Source organism: Ursus americanus, chromosome 20 (assembly GCF_024610735.1).
Source record: "Ursus americanus isolate L20-20 chromosome 20, mUrsAme1.1.p, whole genome shotgun sequence".
Classification (NCBI taxonomy): Eukaryota; Metazoa; Chordata; class Mammalia; order Carnivora; family Ursidae; genus Ursus; species Ursus americanus.
In genome coordinates, this window is record NC_142146.1 from 55,581,547 (window position 1) to 55,596,234 (window position 14,688).

General features: G+C 35.6%; 1 long non-coding RNA gene across 10 annotated transcripts in view; it reads left to right on the top strand.

Annotated features, from left to right (window-relative positions):
- The window catches only part of LOC123801282 (uncharacterized), a 925,199-nt gene that overhangs the window by 803,711 nt on the left and 106,800 nt on the right, over positions 1-14,688 (top strand). The gene's annotated exons all lie outside the window — the stretch shown is intronic.

Genomic DNA, 14,688 nt, shown 5'->3' on the forward strand with positions numbered 1-14,688 from the left:
TTGTTGTCTGATTGCTGTTGCAAAGACTTCTAGTACTATGTTGAATAATAGTGGCGAGAGTGGGCATCCTTGTCGTGTTCCTGATCTTAAGGGGAAGGCTTCCAGCTTTTCCCCATTGAGAATGCTATTTGCTGTAGGCTTTTCATAGATGGTTTTTATGAGATTGAGGAATGTACCCTCTATCCCTACACTCTGAAGGGTTTTAATCAGGAAAGGATGCTGTATTTTGTCCAATGTTTTTTCTGCATCAATTGAGAGAATCATGATTTTTGGCTTTTTTCTTGCTGATAAAATATATGACACTGATCGATTTGCGAATGTTGAACCACCCTTGCATGGCAGGGATGAATCCCACTTGGTCATGATGGATAATCCTTTTAATGTACTGTTGGATTCTATTAGCAAGGATCTTGTTGAGAATTTTGGCATCCATATTCATTATGGAAATCGGTCTGTAATTCTCCTTTTTGATGGGGTCTTTGCCTGGTTTGGGGATCAAGGTAATATTGGCCTCATAGAATGAGTTTGGTAGCTTTCCTTCTGTTTCTATTTTTTGAAATAGGTTTAGGAGAATAGGTATTGTCTCTTCTTTGAATGTTTGGTAGAATTCCCCGGGAAATCCATCAGACCCTGGCATTTTGTGTTTTGGAATGTTTTTAATCACTGCTTCAATCTCTTCTTAATTAATTGGCCTGTTTAAAAAATCAATTTCTTCCTGTTTCAGTCTTGGTAGTTTACAGGTTTCCAGGAAGGCCTCCATCTCTTCCAGATTGCTTAATTTATTGGCATAAAGCTGCTGATAAAAGTTTCTAATAATCCTTCCAATTTCATTGGTGTTGGTTGTGACCTCTCCCTTTTCATTCATAATTTTATTAATTTGGGTCCTTTCTCTATTCTTTTGGATAAGTCTTGCCAGTGGTTTGTCAATTTTATTTATTCTTTCAAAGAACCAGCTTCTAGTTCTGTTGATCTGCTCTACTGTGCTCCTGGTTTTTAATTCATTGTTCTCTGCTCTAATCTTGATGAACTGCTTTCTCGTGCGTGGATTAGTCCTGTTCCTCTGTTACTGTTCTAGGAGGTGACAATATAAATACTGCATTTTAGATTTTTGTATTCTTTTGAGCGAGGCTTGGATGGCTATGTATTTTCCCCTTAGGACTGCCTTTGCAGTGTCCCATAGGTTTTGGACCATTGTGTTTTCATTCTTGTTGGTCTCCATAAATTCTTTAAATTGATTTTTGATTTCCTGGTTTATCGAGTCATTCCTGAGCATATGGTTTTTAGTCTCCAAGTGTTTGAGTTTCTTCCAAATTTTTCCTTGTGGTTGAGTTCCAATTTCAAAGCGTTGTGGTCTGAGAATATGCAGGGAATAATTTCAGTCTTTTGGTATCGGTTGAGACCTGTTTTGTGACCCAGAACATGATCTATTCTTGAGAATGTTCCATGGGCATTAGAATAGAATGAGTATTCTTTGGTTCTGGGGTGTAGTGTTCTATATATATCTATGAGGTCCAACTCGTCGAGTATGGCATTCAAAGCTCTTGTTTCTTTGTTGACTTTCTGCTTAGGTGATCTGTCTATTGCTGATAGTGGAGTGTTGAGGTCCCCTACTATTAACATATTTTTATCTATATGTCTCTTTATTCTGGTTAAGAGTCGACTTGTGTATCTTGCTGCTCCCCTGTTGGGGGCATATATATTTATAATTGTCATATCCACTTGTTGGATACATCCTTTAAGTATAATATAGTGCCCTTCTGTATCTCTAACTATAGTCTTTACTTTAAAATCCAATCTGTCTGATATGAGAATTGCTACCCCAGCTTTCTTTTGAGGTCCATTGGCGTGAAAGATGGTATTTCATCCCTTTACTTTCAGTCTGGATGTATCTTTAGGTTCAAAATGAGTCTGTTGTAGACAGCAAATGGATGGGTCATGTCTTTTTATCCAATCTGCCACCCTGTGGCATTTTATGGGAGCAGTTAGGCCATTTACATTAAGACTGATTATTGAGAGATATGATTTTAATGATGCCATGTTGCCAGTAAAGTCTTTGTTTCTATAGATTGTGACTTTCTGTTCTGTATCACTCTTGGGGCCTTTTTACTTTTATAGAACCCCCCTTAATATCTTCTGTAGGGCTGGTTTCTTGGTTATGAAATTGGTCAATGACTGGCGATTCTGGAAGGTCTTTATTTCTCTATCAATTCTGAATGACAGCCTTGCTGGATAAAGGATCCTTGGCTGCATGTTTTTCTCTGAAAGAGCTTTAAAAATGTCCCCCCCCAACCCTTTCTCTCATTCCAGGTTTGTGTAGACAGGTCTGATGTAATCCTAATATTTTTGCCTTTGTACATGAGAACTTTCTTTGCCTTGGCCACTTTCAATACTGTATCCTTGGATGTAATATTTGTGAATTGCACTATGACATGACATGGGTTCGTCATGGTTGAACTTGAGAGGGGTCCTCTCTGCCTCTTGGACACAAATGCTTGTTTCCTTTGCTAGATTAGGGAGTTTTCAGCTACAATTTGTTCAAGTATCTCTTCTAGACCTCTGTTTTTCTCCACCCTCTTGGGGATGCCGATGATTCTGACATTGGAACGTTTCATTGAGTCGGTAATCTCCCGTAACCTACACTCTTGAGATTGGATTTTTTTGAGCCAAGTTACTATTTTCGCTTTCTCTTCTACTAACCCATCCTCCAATTCGCTGATACGTTCTTCTGCCTTATTCACCCTGGCCATCAGAGCCTCTAGTTTTGACTGCATTTGATTCATAGAATTTTTATTTTTTATTTTTATTTTTTTTTTAAAGATTTTATTTATTTATTTGACAGAGATAGAGACAGGCAACGAGAGAGGGAACACAAGCAGGGGGAGTGGGAGAGGAAGAAGCAGGCTCATAGCGGAGGAGCCTGATGTGGGACTCGATCCCAGAACGCCGGGATCACGCCCTGAGCCGAAGGCAGACGCTTAACCGCTGTGCCACCCAGGCGCCCCTATTCATAGAATTTTTAATTTCTGCCAGATTCACTCTCATTTCTGCCCTAAGAGATTCTATATTCTCGTTAATATTTTCGTTAATATTTTTTCAAGTCTACACATCATCTTGACCATTGTTAATCTGAACCCCATTTCTGATAATTTGGTTATATCCATATCCATTAATCTGTGGCAGAGGCCACAGACTCATTGTCTTTTCTTTGCTGGGGAGGATTTCTCCTTCTCGTCATTCTGATGAGGAGAGGTTGTAGGGTTGTCTAGAGCCCAAGTTATTGACCAGGACCCAGGCAGTGCGTACTTGTTTTATAGGGATCTTAGGGATGTGGGCTTCTTGATTTTTCAGCCTGCCTTCTGGGGAAGGGGCCTGCCACGTGGATACTCAGGCAACCCTGTTTGGGTAGAGTCTCCATGTCCCTTGCAAAGGGGGATGGGGTGGGCACCCTTGAGCTGGTATTTCCAGGCTTTTGTTCTCTGGTGGCTTTCCCTGGCAGTTGCTGTGCCTCTTCTGAGAGTCAGAGCAGCAATGGCCGAATCTCAGCCTGTGTCTCAGAACAGAGGGATTGCGGACCATTCTCCCCTGATGTTCTGGCCACTATAACTCTGTTTCTGTTGGTGCTGCTAAACCCTACAGCATCCCGGGATGTGCGCCCCACCCCCGGCATCCTAGCCCTCACTTCCAGGGCCGGTACGTCTCTGTCCTTTGTGTTTCTAACACTGCCAGCCACCAGCTGCCAGCCGCCCCCGCGCACTCTGGAGCTCCTTTTCCGTGTGGTTCACACGCACTCTGGAGGTCCTGCCCTCAGACTGGTCGTGCGCGTTCCCCAGCTCACGGTCTCAGTCCGCTCTCTCATGGGTGCCGTCCGTGAGTCCGTCCGCTCTCCCGTGCAAGTGGCTACCGCTTCCCGGTGCCCGAACGCGGAGGCTCCCTCCCCCTTCCGTTTATCTTCCAGTATCTGTGCGGATTTCACGACTCACCGCTTTGTACCTCAATACCCAGAGCTGGAGATGTTCATTTGTAGAGATCCAGACGTATCTTCCTACGTCTCAGGCTGATTCTGTGGATGTTCAGGATGATCTGGTACCCATCCAGCTCGACTCAGGGGACCATTTGAAAAAGGGGACCCCTACTCCTCCGCCATCTTAACTCCTCTCTCGAGAATGATCAACATGGATAGATCTTGAGGGCGTTTTGGTAAGTTAAATCAGAGAAAGACAAATACTGTAAGATCTCACTTATATGTGGAATATAAAAACAAACTCATTGAAGAAGAGGTCAGATTTCTTGTTACCAAGCATGGAGACTGGGGAATGGGGAATTGGGAGAAGGTAGTCAAAAGATACAAACTTATAAATATAAGTAGTAGGGTTATAATATACAATATGATGACTATAGTTAACATTTCTCTATGGTATATTTGTAAGTTCCTAAGAGAGAAAATCCTAGAAGTCCTCATTAAAAGGGAAAAAAATTACAACTATATGAGGTGCTGGACATTAATTAAATTTGTTTTGATAATCATTTCATAATATATGTAGTCAAGTCATACTGTGTAACTTGTACAGTGTTATATGTCAAACTGCATCAGAACAGTTAACAATACAAAGCAAGTGTTGACATATCTCAAGGTAGAAATTGATTTCAATACCCCACTTACAATTCTGAATAGAATATATAGGCAAAAAATAAGTGACTGATTTGAACAACACAGCCTGAGCAAACCAGTAACAAATACAAAGCATTCATAACTAAAAACTTTTCCAAAACTAAAGGCCCAAGATGAGATTGCTTCACAGGTGAATTCTATCAAATATTTAAAGAAGAATTAATACGAATCCTTCTTAAACTCTTTCATAAAACAGAAGAGGGAATCCTTTCAAACTCATTTCTTGAGGCCAGCATCTTCTTGATATCAAAATCAGACGAAGACACTAAAAGTCAAGAAAACTACAGGTCAATATCCCTGATGACCATAGATTCAAAAATTCTCCATAAAACACTAGCAAATCAAATTCAGCACATTAAAAAGAATCATACACTATGACCAAGTGCGTTTTATCCCTGGGATGCAAGTGTATTAAGACATAGGCAAACTAATGTGATCTAACACATTAACAAAATCAAAGGCAAATACTATATGATTATTTTAGTTGATGCAGAAAAAGTATTTGACAAATTTCAATATCCATTCATGACAAAGTCTCAACAAAATAACTGTAGAAGGAACTTACCTCAACACAATGAGGTCAACATATGAAAGGTTCACTGCTAACATCACAATTCAGGGAAAAAACAGAGCTTTCTCTCCAAGATCCACTATAAGGCAAGTCTGCCCACTCTCACCACTTCTTTTCAACATGGTACTATTTTTCTAGTCAGAGTAATTAGTCAAGAAAAAGAAAAAGCATTCAAATCAGAAAGGAAGAAGTAAAAGGGTCTCTGTTGGCCGTGCTGAGAGTGGGCAGATTTGCCTTATACAGATATGAAGAATTAATACTGTTAAAATGTCCATACTACCCAAAGCAATTGAGAGATTCAGTGCAATCCTTATCAAAATCTCATGGCCGTTCTTCACAGAAATAAAACAATTCTACAATTCATATGGAACCACAAAAGACCCCTGATTAGCCAAAGCAATCTTGAGCATGAATAATAAAGTTTTCTCTGATTTCAAACAAAGTTACAGTAATCAAAACAGTATGGTACTGGTATAAAAACTGATATTGAGATGACTAGAATAGAAAGCCTAGAAATTCATGCATCTATGGTCAACTGATCTTTGAGAAGGGTGGCAAGAGCACCCAATGGGGAAAGGATGGTCTCTTCAATAAATAATGTTGGAAAAACTGAATATCTACTTGCAAAATAATAAAATTGGGCACATCTCACACCATATACAAAAAAAAAAAAAAAACCCTCAAAATGGAGTAATTTAAGACTTAAGACCTGAAGCCTTAAAACTACTGAAAAAAATAACCAGAGGCAAAAATCTTTTGATATTGTCTGGGAAATAATTTTTTGGCTATGACACCAAAAGCAGAGACAGTTAAAGCCAAAATAAACAAGTGAGTTTGTATCAAACTAAAAAGCTAGTGCACAGCAAAGAAAATAATGAAACAAAATGAAAAGGCAACCAACAGAATGAGAAATATTTGCAAACTATATATCTGATAAGGAGTTAATGTTTAAAATATATAAGGAATTCATGTGACTCAATAGCAATAAATAATCTAAAACCAAAATTAAACAATGAGCAAAAACCTGATTAGGTATTTCCTAAAAGAAGACATACAAATTGTCAACGGGTATAATAGCACAAAGAAAGGAATTAAACAAACAAATTGTTAAATGTACCTAAAAAATAAATTAATGTTTGTGATGCAGGATTTACATTTGAACATCATGTAATACATAGAAAATAACAACTGTCAATAAATGCTTATAGCATATCCCAGGGTAGGTCAAAGCCTAGTAACCCTTAACATTTATTGTATAATTATCAGATTGCTAGAACTGTTAATTTTCCCCTATAATTTGAGAGCTTCTAGTCATCATAGCACTTATTTTATTGATGGACATGGAAAAGATGATCGAAAATTATTACCTCTCTTTAGGCTGGTGAATTGGTCAAAGCTGGGCCAGTTACTCCTTTCCCTGGGAATTTAGAAATCAGGATAAAATCAAAGTCCTTTCTAGTGATAGAAGGCATATATTTTAAAATTTAGGAATTATCCAAACTTCTGATGAGCACTGGGTATTATATGTAAGTGATGAATCACTAAATTCTGCTCCTGAAACTTATATAGCACTATATATTAACTAATTGGAATTTAAATAAAAACTTGAAACAACAACAACGTTAAAGTCTATGTTTCTCAATATGTAGAGAAAGATTTTAATGTTGAAGAAAAACAAAACAAAATGCCAACAGGATGAGAGAAGATAATCCTGCCAGCTTTTTGGTTTTGGTTGCTGATACTTAAATTTTCTACCATTCCTGTAGTTGCAAAAAACTATTTCATGAGTCAATGTTATGTTCTTTCTCTGAAGCTACTTTGAGTTAGAATTCTTTCAATAGAAAATAAATAAAACTGACAAACAATGAATCATGGAACACTACATCAAAAACTAATGATGTACTGTATGGTGACTAACATAACATAATAAAAAAATTTTAAAAAAACTTCAAATTAATGATTAAGAGGAATTAGCCTAAAATAATTTTTATTTTTTAATTAAAGTGGGATAAAATATATAAAACAATGACCTATACAATGTTAGAAAAAATAACATTATAAAATTCTCAACCGTATTGCCAAAGATTTAGAGATATTCAAAAGATAATCTATTTCTTGAGTTGACTTTTAAAAATACTTAAAGATGATTTGAAGACATAAAAGCAACCATTAACTAAAATTAGTGTGAATGATAAGACAAAATAAGCATGTATACAAAATCCATATTACATAGCTAGTTATAATAAACAATGGAACAACCACAAAAATTCAAAATCATGAAACAAGAAAGACAACTTAAAAAATAGTATTTTTGTTATTACAAAATCTGAGATCAAAAGTTGAAAGTGTAAAATTTCAAACAGCTGTTTCATAAGAATAAAAAGATCAGAAATCTCCCAAATTCATGTTGGTTAGCAGATTAATAAATTAAAGGTAACCAAAGATGGCAACATAGACAAAAAGATTTAAAAAACAAAGTGCACTAAATCAAAAGTGTAGTTATAATTTGATAGCCAATAAAATTTGCAATGAAATTGAAAGAACTCAACCACTTTTGCCGAATAAAATAGCATGCAAATATTTGAGAAAAAGCTATTCCAGTGGAAGCCAAATTTTGTTTTGATTTTTACATTTACATAAGACTCTCGGGTTGAGGTTTCTCTACAGTATACCAAAATATTAAATATTAAGCTGACAACTCATAGAATTATTTTAATAACGGATTGAAAAATTCAAATTAATTTGTAAAATACAAAGTAATCAAATGTGAGTGAAAAGAAATCTGAGATGGAAAAAAGAACAATGAAATTTAAACGAGCAATCAATATAGTAGGCTATAAAGCTGTACGTAGACTTTAGGAAGGTTAGCACTGCCAATTCATCTTCCACCGTAGGATACTCACAGGGCGGTAATCAGCGGTGAGCATTTCTTTGCTATTGGCTTTGTGTGACCCGTTTTACACACAGTTTGATACATCTCTGTAGGGAATGAGCTATCTGAACTTTCTTTTTCTCTCCCAACTATCAGGCTTACTCTAGAAGAAAGATTTAAAGAAAATAATGATAGAATTTCAGAAACATTTCATAACGAGCATATGTGCCCGTTTTTTAAAAGTGTACCAAAGTTAAATAAAAAATACTAATTTAGATTAGATTTTTCTTCTATGTAAATGAAAAGAGATGTGGCCTTTTATAGTTTATATCTAATAAGTAGAGCTTAAGTATTCTCTTGATATAAGTAACTAGTATTTAATTAGACAGTTTCTACTTAGTTATAATTATTCCAAGAATTTCAAGACAAAATGACAAATAAGAACAATAATTGAGGTTTTGATATAAGCCAACATTGCTTATTTTATTTTATTTTATTTTATTTTATTTTTTTTAAAGATTTTATTTATTTATTCGACAGAGATAGAGACAGCCAGCGAGAGAGGGAACACAAGCAGGGGGAGTGGGAGAGGAAGAAGCAGCCTCATAGCGGAGGAACCTGACGTGGGGCTCGATCCCATAACACCAGGATCACGCCCTGAGCCGAAGGCAGACGCTTAACCACTGTGCCACCCAGGCGCCCCAACATTGCTTATTTGAAATAAAGTTTCCTTTATGTATTGGATTCCATATCTTTATTTCTATCTTTGTTTAGGTTGCCATAATAAAATACCATAGACTGAGTAGCTTTTAAATAATAGACATTTCTCATAGTTCTGGATGCTGGAAAGACTAAGAGCAAGGTACCAACAAATTCCATGTCTGGTGAGGACTGCTTCCTGGTTCATTAACAGTCCTCTCACTGTGCCTCTGCAGGCAGAAAGAGTGAGGGAACTCTCTAGGGTCTCTTTTATAAGGACACTAATCACATTCATGACGGCTCCACCCTCATAACACAATCACCTCCCAAAGGTCCCACCTCTTAATACCATCACATTGAGATTTCAACACAGGGGTGTTGAGACACCCCAAACACTCAGTCCATTACTCTGCATTATATCTCATGATACATCATAATTTGTCATGGATGTCTTATATTTTGGCAGTAATTTCCAATGTATAAATATTTTCATTGTGTCTAGCATGTCTGAAAATTTATCATTGGTTTTTAATTAAATTTCTAGTTTTTAAAACAAATCTGTGAGATAACATGATTTGCTCTAGCAATTATGATTAATAATTTTAAAAATCTCTCCCTATCTCTTATAAATTTTATCTAGAAGTCAATATTAATAACACAATTGCAAATGTATTTAAAATACTTTTATAAGACGTGAAAAATAAACCCTGGAAAATAAGCACTGGTTAAGACACTGAAATAACTAGGAATTATGGACTGTATATGAAATGAAATGAAATATCAAATGATAATGTATATCAAATGATAATATTAAGTTCAGGTACGTGTGTGGGGTTATTGTATTATGTTTACATAGAAGAAACTTCTTTTTTCATCATGATAAATATTAAAGTATCTAGGAATAAAATGCTATCATATCTATAAATAATACACACAAATGCTATACATATGAGGAGAGTGAGAGTGGGAAAGGGAAGGGAAAAGAGGAAGAAAGAGAGAAATGTTAACAGTCCGTGAATGTTTAGGGAAGTACATAGATTGCTGTTTTTGCCATTTTATTATCCTTGCAATAGTCCAAAATGATACTGGGGAGAAAAAGAAGGCCGGAAATATTTTTCATAGATTCCAGTGCAACCTTTGTTTCACAACATGTGGATGATGGTGCTGATGATAGAAATAAAGTTCCATTGTGTTTTTTCCTTTGTAAAGTGTTTCCACAAGTTGAACTCCCTTTGCTTCCATATGTAACACCTATTAGAGAACCATCTTGATTAAGGGTCTATCCTTTTCCAGGTTTTTTACATATATTTATTTATTCTGTTAACTTTAGTAACCTTATGGGCTATATATACTTACGCTACTTCTTTTTAAAATAGGAAGTTAAGACTCAAAGTGACTAAGTAACTAAAGTCACGGTCTTACCAAGAGGTAAGGCCTGAAAGCAGAGCCAGTTCAATTAAACTCCCGAAGGTTAGAATCTTTATGCTGCTTCAAAAAAACAAAACAAAACAAAACAAATTTACACTTGCAGAAGCCAGTGTGCTTCGCTGGTTAGTGATAAGGTAGGAGGAGAATGTCCTTCACCTGAATCCTAATCTTTAGACTATTCCTCCCAGCAATGATATTTTCTAAGGAGAATGGCTGATAAGTTATTTTCAAATAGTTGGCCTAGCTGTATTTTTATAAACTGAGCCTTCTTTTTCTTTTTCTTTTTTCTTTCTTTTTTTTTTTTTTAACAAACATCTTGGTGGATAATCAAATGGTTTTATAACCTCTTCCATTATATTCTCAAGAATGCTTATGTAGTCTGATAAGCCATTATTCATTTAGGAATGTTGGCATTTTTATTTACATGATAGCTTCGGCCATGTCTAAGCAAGAAAAGAAATAGTAAAAATGCCTCATTCATGATGGCAATCTCAATAGTAAGTGTGGATTTCCAGACTGTTTTTTCGGGAACACAGGATGTTTATTGGATGTGAAAGCAGCTGTGTAAAGGGTTAGCAGACATAGTCATTGTCCATTTCACCAGCTCCCTAGCATCAGAATCTGTCACTATGTAAATCAGTTATAAAGACAAAATCTTTTATGATGACACTTGGGAGAATTCAATTTATCTTCAATAAATCTATTTTGATCCATTCTGTGAAATCCTCAGGTTTTTAAACATCAAACACACATGAGAAAAAACAGCTGCAAGATTTCAAATGCCTGTGATGTAGCCCACATTTTAGTTTGTCACTTGCTTGGCATTTGCTCATTGGTATTTTCTTTTGTCCCCATTTTGCTGATCTATAATTGACATCCAGCACCATGTAAGTTTAAAGTATACAACATAATTATTTGACTAACATATATTGTAAAATGGTTACCACAATAAATTTAGTTTAACAACCATCCTCTCATGTAGATACAAAAAGAAAAGAAAGAAAAACATGTGGGTTTTTTTCCTTTTAATGTCAACTTTTAGGATTTACTCTTAACTTTCAAATATACTATACAGCTGTGTTCATGATAGCATCATGTTCTATGCTATGTCCCTAGAATTTATTTGTAACTGGATTTTTGTACCTTTTGACCACTTTTCTCTAATTCCTTCACCCCCCTCAACCCCTGCTTCTGGCAACCACAGATCTGATCTCTTTTTTAACGAGTTTTTTGTTTGTTTTGTGGGGGTTGCACATACGAGTGAGATCATAAAGTATTTCTCTTTCTCTCTGACTTATTTTACTTAGCATAATACCCTCCAGTTCCATGCACTTGTCATGAAGGACAGAATTTCCTTTTTAGTGGTTGAGTAGTATTCCATCGTGTGTGTGTGTGTGTGTGTGTGTGTGTGTGTGTGTGTGTGTCCATTCTTTATCTGTTCTTCTACCCAGGGACATTTAATGCATTTCCATGTCTTGGCTGCTATGAGTAGGTGGTGCCTGCCTCTCTTCTATATGGTGTTTTCATTTCCTCTGGACGTTCCCACAAGAAGAATTACTGGATCATATAATAGTTCTGTTTTTAGTTTTTTGGGGGAAATTCCATACTGTTTTTCTTAGTAGCTACACCAATTTACAATCCCAAAAATGATGTACCAGGGTTCAATTCTCTGCATACCCATACCAGCATTTTTTTTTTTTTTTGTCTCTTTAGTAATACCCATTCTAACAGGTATGAGGGGATATCTCATTGTGGCTTTGGTTTGCCTTTGCCTTATGATTAGTGATGCTGAACCCCTTTTCATGGATCTATTGATATTTCATATATACTTTTGTGAAAAAGATCTAATGAGGTCCTGGCCAATTTTTTTAAATTAGATTATTTAGATTCTTGCTTTTGAGTTGTAGGAGTTATTTATATATTTAGATATTAACTGCTTATTAGATATATGGTTTGAAAATATTTTTTCCTGTTCTGTAAGTTGCCTTTTCATTTTGTTCATAGTTTCTTTTGCTGTGCAGAAGGTTTTAAGTTTGATTTAGTCCAACTTGTTTATTTTTCAATTTTTTTGCTTGTGCTTTCATTATTATATCTAAACAAAACAAGAAAAATCATTGCCAAGACTTATGACTAAGAGCTTTTCTCCTGTTTTTTTTTTTTTTCTTTTTCCTGAGTTTTATGGATTCTTATATTTGAGTCTTTTTTGGGGGGTTAACTTCTCTGAATGGTATAAGATAGGGGTCTAGTTATATTGTTTTACAGTAAACATCCAATTTTCCCAGAACCATTTTTTAAAGTGACTGCCTTTTCTTTGTTTAGTATTCTTGGCTCCCTTGCCGAGTGTTAGTTGGTCATATATACATGGATTTATTACCGGGCTCTTCTCTGTTCCATGTGTCTGCTTTTGATTCCAATACCATTCTGTTTTAATTACTATAGTTTTATAATGCAGCTTAAAAGCAGAAAGTGTGATATCTCCTGTTCTATTATTTCTCAGGAATACTTTGGCCATTTGAGGTCTTCATATACATTTTATTATTTTCTACTTTTGTAAAAAAAAAAATACCATTGGAATTTTTGTAGATACTGCATTGACTCTACAGTCAGCTTTGGGTAGCATGGAAATTTAACAATATACTTGCAGTCAATGAGCATGGATACCTTTCAGTTTATTTGTTCCACCTTCAGTTTATTTCATCAGGGTCTTGTTCAGTGTAGAGAGCACTCACCTCCTTAGTTACATTTAATCCTTAGTATTTTATTGGTTTCGATGGTATTGTATATTACAGTGTTTTCTATTTCTTTTCCAGATAATTTGTTAGTATATAGAAACACTACTGATTTTTCTTTGTTGATTTTGTATCCTGCAACTTTACTGAATTCATTCGTTAGATCTAAGGGCTTTTGGTGGAGTCTTTAGGATTTCCTATATAAAATCATGCTATCTACAAAGAGACTATTTTACATCTTCCTTTCCAATTCTGATGTCTTTTATATTTTTCTTGCCTGATTGTTCTATATAGAACCTCAAGTACTATATTGAATAGAAGTGGTGAGAGTGGGCATTCTTGTCTTGTTCCTGATTTTAGTGGAAAAGCATTCAATCTTGTATTATTGCGAACGATATTAGCTGTGGGCTTGTCATGTGGCCTCTATTTTATTGACATTCTTTATATCTATACCAAATTTGTTAAGAGATTTTATCATAAACAGATGTTGAATTTTGTCAAATGCTTTTTCTGCATCTGTTGAGATGATGATTTGATTTTTTTCATTTATTCTATTAATGTAACATGCCACTTTTAGTTGTGTATGTTGAACCATTTTTTTGATGTAGGGGTAGATCCTACTTAATCATGGCAAATGATCCTTTTAATGTACTGCTGAATTCAGTTTGCTAGTATTTTATTGAGAATTTTTACATTTAAAATCATTAGGGATATTGGTCTGTGGTTTTCTTTCAATGTAGTTAAAGCTTTTTCCTTTTCTGGCTTTGGTATCAGAGTGATGTTGGCCTCACAAAATAAGTTTGGGAGTGTTCCCTTATTTTCAGTATTTCAGAAGGATTTGAAAAGGATTAGCTTCAATTTTTCTATAAATGTTTGGTGAAAGTGAAGACATCTATCTGGGCATGGGCTTTCTTCATTGGGAGATTTTTTTTTTTTTTATGTTTCAAGTTTCTACTTAAATTTTAATTAGTTAACATAGAGTATTAGTTTCAGGAGTAGAATTTAGTGATGTGTCACTTACATAAAACACCTGGTGCTCATTACAACAAGGGCCCTCCTTAATACCCATCCCATTTAGCTCATCCCCTGTCCTCCTCCCCTCCAGCAACCCACAGTTTGTTCTCTTTAGTTAAGAATCTCTTATGGTTTGCTTCTCTCTATTTTTTTTTCTTTCCCCTATGTTAATCTCTTTTGTTTGAGTGAATTCCACATATGAGTGAAATCATATGGTACTTATCTTTCTCTGACTGGTATCTTTCTCTTAGCATAATACACTCTAGTTCTAGCCACTTGTCATTGTAAATGACAAGATTTCATTCTTTATGATGGCTGAGTAATATTCCGCTGTGTGTGTGTGTGTGTGTGTGTGTGTGCGCGCGTGTGCACGCGCACTACTTCTTTATCCATTCATCAGTCGATGGACATTTGGGTGCTTTCCATAATTTGGTTATTGCTAATTATGCTGCTATAAGTATTGGGGTGCATGTGAACGTTTGAATCACTATTTTTGCATCCTTTGGATAAATAGCTAGTAGTGCAATTGCTGGATCATAAAGTCATTCTATTTTAACTTTTTGACTGTCTTCCAGAGTGGCTGCACCGGTTTGCATTCCCTCCAAAAGTGTAAGAGGGTTTCCCTTTCTCTGCATCCTTGCCCAGCATCTGCTGTTTCCTGTGTTTACGTTTAGCCATTCTGACAGGTGTGAGGTGATCTCATTGT